The 9,043-nt window shown below is 37.6% G+C and overlaps 1 pseudogene; it reads left to right on the plus strand.

Moving 5' to 3' along the window:
- Positions 1 to 1,072: 1,072 nt before the first annotated feature.
- LOC140522611 (WASH complex subunit 3 pseudogene) lies at positions 1,073 to 2,051 on the plus strand (annotated as a pseudogene).
- Positions 2,052 to 9,043: the final 6,992 nt, after the last annotated feature.

Consider the following 9,043-nt stretch of genomic DNA (forward strand, 5'->3'; position numbering starts at 1 on the left):
TTAATCCCAAATCATTCTGGAGCTCATAGATTGGACAACAGGTTCCTACCCACCTAGCACAGAGTGAATGCAAATACTAAATAGAAACTTTCTCTTTTACCTAGGAACCCTGAGGGTCTTCCCCTCTTGGTTTGATTTTTTTTTTCTTCATTAAAAAGGACCATCCCATGAGTGACTACTTAAAGAGGTCTTTTCATTGAATGGGAGTATCTCACTCAAAGTGAGTATATGATAAAACCTTAATCTCAAATGGCCAGGGTCTTACATTGCATCCTGGGTCATCTCCAGTCATCTTGATGAATATCTGGCCACTGGATCCAGATGGTTCTGGAGGAGAAAGTGAGGCTGGTAACCTTACACAGACCTCCTTCACTCAAATTGAAGTCAAGTACAAGTCATGTCATCATCTTGATGTCATGGTCCTTTTTGAGAACAAAGGACAAACACACAACAGTTTCCCCCTTTCCTTTGAAATTGAGTAGGCTTATTCTAACCCATGCAGAATAACAAACTGGTTTTTAAAAGAGACAGAGGAACTAGAGACCAAATTGCCAACATTTGCTGTATTATGGAGAAAGCAAGGGAGTTCCAGAAAAGCATCTGCTTCTGCTTCATTGACTACACTAAAGCTTTTGACTATGTGGATCACAATAAAGTATGGCAAGTCCTTGAAGTGAGTAGCTGATCATTTTACTTGTCTCCTGAAGAATGTGTATGTAGATCAAGAAGCAACAGGTAGAACCAAATATGGAACAACTGGTTTAAGATTGGAAAAGGAATACAACAAGGCTGTATCATCTTACTTATTTAACTCAGGTGCAGAACTCATCATGTAAAATGCCAGGCTGAATGGATCAAAAGCCAGGATTAAGATTGCCAGGAAAAATATCAACAATCTCAGCTATACAGACAATACCATTCTGATGGCAGCAAGTGCAGAGGAATTAAGAAGCCTCGAAGTCCACTTCTGGGGGGAAAGGGCCATGGTACCTCAGACTGAGGGGGCCAGTCAGGAGCCTCTCCCGGGGTCTGGGCTGGGAAAGCAGGGGGCTTGGGGCCCGCTGGCCAGGCCATGGATGAGGATGGGCTGCCTCTGGTGGGGTCGGGCATAGACCTGACCAAGGGGCCAGCAATTCAACAGAAAAGGACTGTTGCATTTCTAAACCAGTTTGTGGTTCATACTGTACAATTCCTCAACCGCTTTTCTATGGTTTGTGAAGAGCTGTCATCTATTCCGGGTCTAGAAGATCTTAAATTTGAAATATCGACTGCAAATGTTAATGGTGTTCCAAATGGTCCTGAAGCCCCCTCAGGTCAACAGTCATCTCTGTCTCCTCAATCTGAGCAGAAGAGTATACAAGACACTGGACCACAGAAATGTGAAGCAGCTGCAGAACATATCTTAACTGTAGCTAAGGATCCAAAATATGCCAAATATCTCAAAATGGTTCAAGTGGGTGTTCCTGTGATGGCAATAAGAAACAAAATGATATCTGAAGGACTGGACCCAGATCTTCTTGAGAGACCAGATGCCCCAGTGCCTGATGGGGAAGGTGAAGCAGATGCCAAAGAGAGTTGATAGTGAATCTTCTTTTAGTGACTGAACTTCTTTTAATGACTGAATATAGCATTTATGTATCTTTATAATATATACGTGCATAGAAGGAGGGATGCTTTGACAGCTTATATACTTTAGACCTAAGGGGAAATCCATTTCTGTTATTTTAGAGGGTGACAACTTTCAGAGATCACCTCTCTTACAAAATATTTACTAGCCTAAGATTCTACAGCTCTGCATAATGGCTTCTAATCACAAGTTGAAGAACATATTACCTAGGAATCATCTTAATTTGTGCAAATTTTCTATAATGACTAACGAATTTGATCTGACTCATAAAGGAATTAATAACCAGCCACACAATCAGCCAAAAATTATTTCTGTGTTTTAAAAATGCAAAGGATTTTTTGTTATCATGGTAGATGAGTGGACATCTTATTACCACATGGAAGAATCTATAACCCCAGTGTACCTGAATAAGTAAAATGTAATTAAGAAGCCTCTTGATGAGGGTGAAAGAAGAGACTGTAAAAACTGGTTTGAAGCTTAACAAACAAACAAAAAAAGAAGCTAAGATCTTGACAACTGGTCCCATCTCTTCCTGACAAAAAGTGGATTTCATCTGCAATGGTTATCCCTAAATCTACATCCATTTCAAAGACTCTTTGTTGGATTATTGAAGAACTTCACAGTAATTCAGGGTATCCTTCAAATGAGTATTTGCTCAAACAGGATTTCTTACCCCAATGTGTCTGAAAATGAGTGATTAGATAGCTCTTGGGAGAGTAGTAATTCAAAAGCAATTGGAGTTCAAAGGATGGAGAAATTAAATGATATAGCCCAGAATGCCTCAGGCTTCTGTAACAATTAAACAAAGGTGTGACAGTAAGACTAGGAGATCAAGAGAGGATCAGAACTGAGGCTGAGTCAATCAAAATATTAAATCTAATTTAAAAACAACATGACCAAATTGGCTGATGCCAGAATACCATCTTCCAATTAATCCATGTTCTCAAAGGTTTCTTATGATGCTGTATATTTCAGAAGTGAAGGCTTTGGGATCTAGAAATCATGTTGCCATATTCTCCTATATCATGTTCATTTTATAGAGATCTCATTAGCAGGGAAAATGTGTCCCTATGCCAAGTATATGAAGTACTTCTTATTTCTACTGGGAAAATAACAAGGTGATTTCAGGAACTGTCTAAAGGTCAGGTCATTATTATGAAACTTAAATAAATGTTTGTTAGAGAATTTGATACCCTCTCCCTGCCCTCCCCTTGCATTTCCCTATCTCATTCTGTCTGATACACTGATTAGGAAAACTCCCAGATAGGGTAGGAAAGGAAGGGTCAGGGTGATTACACAGGGCTAAGATCCAAAAGCTGAAATAAATGAGGAGACCAGATGCCAAGCAGAAAGTGAGTTGGGAAAATCCATGTGAGATGAGGAAATCAAAATTCATGAAGCTGCCAGGTGTTGACTATTTGTTTGACACTTCCTGATTCCCAAATGTTACTGTCTTTTTGGGGGAGCAGATTGCATTCCTCACCAGAATGGGGCCACCACTTCTCCTTTAGCCTTGGTTGCCCTTAGGAAGTTATAGGCATGTATATTTCCCATAAATACTTCTACTAAGATATGTTGTAATTTCCCAAAACTATAGTTCTGTGTTTTGATTGATTCCAATTTGTATAACCAACAAACGAGGGTGTTGTGTCCCTACTTCCATGGAGGAGTTCAATGTATATTGGGAAATATCAAGAGAGAGAATCAGGAAGATGATAAATAAGCCTGAGACAGAATCAATCAATCAGTCAACATTTATAGGCATATCTCATAATAAAATGAGATAAAATAAAAAATAAATAGAATATATAAAAGAAATAATATATTATATATAATAGTAATATTATTAATAACAATATATAATAAAAATAAAACTCACTTTATTGTACTTTGAAGATGTTATGGGTTTTTTTGTTTTTGCTTTTACAAATTGAAGGTTTGTGGCCTTGAGTTGAGCAGGTCTGTTGGCATTATTTTTCCAACAGCATGTTCTCACGTAGTGTTTCTACATCACATTTTAGTCATTCTCACAATATTTTGAATCTTTTCATTATTATATCTGTTATAGTGCTTAGTGCTCAGTGATCTTTGATGTTACTACTGGAATTGTTTTTGGGTGTTATGAACCAGATCCATATAAGACAGTGAACTTAATTGATAAATGTTGTGTGTGTTCTGACTGCTCCATCAACAGGCCATCCCCCCTTCTCTTCCCCCTGTCTTTGGGTATCCCCATTCCCTGATACACAACTATATTGAAATTTGGCCAATTAATAACTCTACAATGCCTCCAAATGTTCAAATGAAAGGAAGAGTCAACGATGCAGCAAACTTCATTGTCTTATTTTAAGAAATTTCCACAGTTATCCCAACATTCAGCAACCACCAACCTGAACAGACAGTGGCCACTGAGGTAAGATCTTCCACCAGCAGAGCGATGATGATTCACTAAAGATGGTTAGCATTTTTTTTGGCAACAAAGTATTTTTAAATTAAAGTATGTACACTGTTTTTTAGACATAATGCTATGGCACACTTAATAGACTACAGTAGAGAACAGATATCTTTTATATGCACTGGGAAACCAAAAAATTAATTTGACTCACTTTGTTGTAATATTCATTTTATTATGGTGGTCTGAAACTGAACCTACAATATCTCCAAAGTATGGCTGTATTAAGGGCCTACTATGTGCCAGGCACTGTGCTAAGTACTGGGCAAAAGGATAAATGGCCAGGATCTTTGTACCGAAGATCTAAGAGTAACTAATAAGCCATCTTGAGGTCAAAGCAAGAAGTGCTTAAAATAACAGATCCAGGGAGACAAACGAATATGGTCAGAGTCCAGGAGTAACAGGTTCAAAGCTGGGAAGTGGGTGGGTTCTACCTAGAGTAACATGAAGTAAATATCATGGAAGGGTTGCTTTAGGTTACAAATAGCAATAATGATGCAGAAAATAAGTCTAAGGTAACATTACCTTAGGGTAGTGCCAGGTTAAGTCTGCACCATCACCTCTTAGGTAAAAGTAATGGGCAGCTAGGTGGTACAGTGGATGGAGTCCTATGTCTGGAGTCAGGAAGATCTGAGTTCAGATCCTGCCTCAGACACTTACTAGCTGTGTAACTGAGCAAACCACATAACCTCTGTTTGCTTCAATTTCCTCAGCTGTAAAATTGAAATAATAATAACTCTTACTTCCCAGAATTGTTGTGAGGATCAAATGAGATAAGCTTTGTAAAGCACACAGTGTTTGGCACATAGTAGGTGCTATATAAAAATGCTGCTGCTGCTGACATTAATACTATTTCTCCTCTGGCATACCCTTTTTGTGTCTGTGGCTGTAACTTGGTAGGATATTGATCAAGGACTTCCAGAAACTCTGGGATCCACAGGTGTGCGTTCTTCAGTACTCTCTGTACCCTGCTCCTGACTCTCTAGACTCCTTTTTTTTTTTCATTAAGGACCCTTGCTGAGTGCATATTGTTTTAGCTTTATTTTTTTTTTGCTTTAAATAGTATTTTATTTTTTCCCACAATTACATATCAAGAAAATTATTAGCATTCACTTTTATAAGATTTTGAGTTCCAAATTTTTCTCCCTCCCTCCTCTCTTCTGAAAACGCTAGGCAGTTTGATATAGTTTGTGTGTATATATATATGTATATATATATATACATACACATACATACACATATATACATATATGTATGTATACATATATGTATATATATGCTGTCATATAAAACATATTTCCAAATTCATCACAGTTGTGAAAGAAGAAACAGATCAAAAGCTCAAAAACATGAGAAAGAATAATGTAAGTGAAAAAATATTCTTCTGTCTACATTCAGAGTCCATTAATTCTTTATCTGGATATGGATAGCATTTTCCTTTGTGAGTTTTTTGTGCTTGTTTTGGATCATTGCATTGCTGAGAAAAGCTGAGTCATTTATAGTTGATCATCACATAATGTTGCTGATATTTTAGTGTTTTCCTGATTCTGCTCATTTTACTTTGCATCAGTTGTATAAGTCTTCTCACATTTTTCTGAAATCCACTTGCTCATCATTTCTTACTGCACAATAGTATTTCATTACATTCATATTCCACAATTTGTTCAGCCATTCCCCAATTGATGGGCATCCCTCCAGTTTCCAATATTTTGCCTTCACAAATAGGACTGCTATAAGTATTTTTGCACTGGTAGGTCCTTTTGCCTTTTTTATGATCTCTTTGGGATGCAGATCTAGTAGTGGTATTGCTAGATCAAAGTTTGGCTGCCCTTTGGGCATAGCTCCAAATTGCTCTCCAGAATAGTTGGATCAGTTCTTAACTCCACCAACAGTACTTTAGTGTCCCAGTTTTTTCCACATGTTCTCCAACATGTATCATTTAACTTTTTTTTGTTGTATCAGCAAATCTGATTGGTATGAGGTGTTATTTTAGTTGTTTTAATTTGCATTTCCTTAATCAAAAGTGATTTAGAGTACTTCTTCATTTGCCTATAAATATCTGTGATTTCTTCATCTGAAAACTGCTTGTTCATATCTTTTTGACCATTTATTAATTTGGGAATGGCTTGTATTCTCATAAATTTGATTCAGTTATCTATATTTTGAGAAATGAAGCTCTTATCAGAGACACTTGCCATAAAGATCATTTTCCATTTTTCTGCTTTCCTTCTAATCTTGGTTGCATTGGTTTTGTTTGTACAAAAGCTTATTAATTTAACGTGATCAAAATTATTCTATATTTTGTAATGTTCTCTATCTCTTGTTTGGTCGTGAAGTCTTCCCCTCCCACAGCAAAAGATACTATTTTACTTGCCATTACATGTCCATAGGTGTTTTGACATTACTTTCCTCTTTTGAGTTTGTGTCTTGGTCTTCCCTGTTACCACAATAACTTTCTAAGGTCAGATTTTTCTTTGTGGTTTTTTTGTTCACTTTTTTTTAGGGGTTGTTTTTCCTTTCTTTTAAATTTTATCTCTGCTCCCAGGGAGGAAGGGGCTTTGTCTCAGGCTTCTTCTGACAGTAGCTGCAGGCACTGACTATTTACCTAGTGCTGTGCTGATGTAACCATCCCTGCTATGAGCAATACCAGTCACCAACCAATTGCCATCTATAGTCCAAGAACCCTATAAATTGCATCATTTCCCTCTCCCTCCATACTATTAGCTCTGCTTTCAGTCCCACCTATATCTGCTTCCAGTGGAATAACCTTTGTGCTAGTGAGACCTGATAATTGCCTCTGAAGGTGCTAGTCCCCCTACTTCTCAAAAGCCATACCTATTGAAGACCCAGAAATGAAAGCTCTTGATTCCAGAGTCCTTGGCACAGTTAAATGGTTCAACATTAGAAGATGATATGTTTTATCCGTGAAAATCACAATAAAGAAAATGCATCAATTAACACTTTTCCAGTGTCCTAAGGACCACTGGGCCTTTCTATCTGCCCTGCAAGTGAAACCTCTTATATGTACCCTATATGTTAGTATGTGAGTACCTTGAGAACAGGGACCATCTTGCTTTCTTACTTATGTTCCCAACACATAGCATGGTGCTTTTCACACACTAAACATTTAATAAATGTTCATCTATTCATTCATTCACTCACTTATTCACCTGCATATAGTCTCACTATCTTTTTAACTGCTTCTTCTCTACTTTCTTCATTAGTTCCTTATCTTCTTCCTTACCCTCTCATTTAGAGTACCTGGAACCAATGGACCTACAAAGGATCTATGGGAAGATGTCAAGAGACCTGTGAATTCAGACGAGAAAAAAAAAAAAACATTTTTATCTTCACTCTTTTCTTACTGAAATTTTACCTTTCTTCAAATTACTAATTTTAATTATTCTGAGAAAGGGTCAATAGGCTTCCTGCCCAGAGCGTCCAGACACAAAATGTGTTAAGAATTCCTAATTTAGATCCTTCTCAGGGATCTACTTTTTGACTTCTTCTTTCATCTCTCCTTTACTTCAGTGACCACCCACTTTTACTCAGGTGACTCCCAAATCTCTGTTTCCAGTCCTGACCTCTCTTCTAAGCCTTAGTTGCTTTCAAATTGCATTTCCAATTGCTTTCGGGGCATCTATACTTGGATATCCCATTGATAATTGAAATTAAATATGCCCAAAACTGAGTTTACTAATTTTCTCCAAATGCTTGCTCCTCCATTTGACTTTACGATTCCTGTCTGGGGCACCTCTATTCCACTTCTAGTCTTTCATATTGTGACTGGAAAGTTCTCTTTGATTTTTCCCACTTTTTGATCTCTAACAGCCAGTCAGTTACCAAGTTCTGTTGATGCTACTTCCACAGTATCTTTTAAGCTGTGACTTCTTTATCCTTATTACTGTCATCCTAGTATATGGTCTCATTATCACCTGTCTAGAATACTGCAGCAACCTCCTAACAGATTTCTTCCACTTTTTCCTCACTTCAGTCCATTGGTCCTATTATGGGTAAGCTTTCTTACATAGAGATCAAATCATTCTACTGCTGTGCTCAAAAATTTTCAATGGTTCCATATTGCCAGCTAAATGCAATTATCTTTTTTCACATTGTGAGAGTTAGGGGCTCAGCACTCCTGTGATCTGGAAAATCCATGTAAAATGTTTTGGCTCTCCTTTTGTTCCAGAGAGTCTAAATCATTGGGAAAAATAAAATATTTTGATGTTATACAATATTATACATATATTTCATGCACTTCTGAGTTTCCAAACTTTTTTTGTGTTGTCTGCTCACCTTTGCATGTTGTTTGTGGCTTCCACAAAGCTTCCAAAATTCTCCTTTTATTTCTTATGTCAACTCATGATGTATTGAAACTGCAATGGGGAAAATTGGGATGTGGAAGGCATAACTGTAAGGTTTAAAGTCCCATTCCTGGCCCTGAACAACCCAATACTACCCTGCCTTCCCAGTTTTATCTTATGTTTCTTCCTTCCACACATTCCAGGTAACAGGCAGACTGGATTACTCCAGGACTTCTGAGTGTACCATGTTGCCCTTCTATCTCTATGATTTTTTTCATGCTGTTCTATATGCCTGAAATCCTCTCCTTCCTCTTCTTTACCCAATTAATTCTTTCCTACCCCTTAAAGCTCAACTCATACACCATCTCTTCCATGAAGCCTTTCCTACTTACAGCCACAGAATCACAGATGTAAAGATGGAAAGGGACCATAAAGGCCATCAAATTCAAACTGCCCATTTTATAGATGGAATTAAAAACACTTAAGTGATTTACTCAGGGACACATAGAAGTGTGTGAGTTGGGATATGAACCCAAGTCTTTCTGTCTCTAAGACTTAACACCCCATCTATTATCCCATGCTGCTCTGCCAAGGCCATATTGACCTTCCCTTGAAGGCTGTACTGTTTTCTATTTCTCCACTGTGCTTGTTACGTTATTA

Source organism: Notamacropus eugenii, chromosome 1, assembly GCF_028372415.1.
Source record: "Notamacropus eugenii isolate mMacEug1 chromosome 1, mMacEug1.pri_v2, whole genome shotgun sequence".
NCBI classification, from domain to species: domain Eukaryota; kingdom Metazoa; phylum Chordata; class Mammalia; order Diprotodontia; family Macropodidae; genus Notamacropus; species Notamacropus eugenii.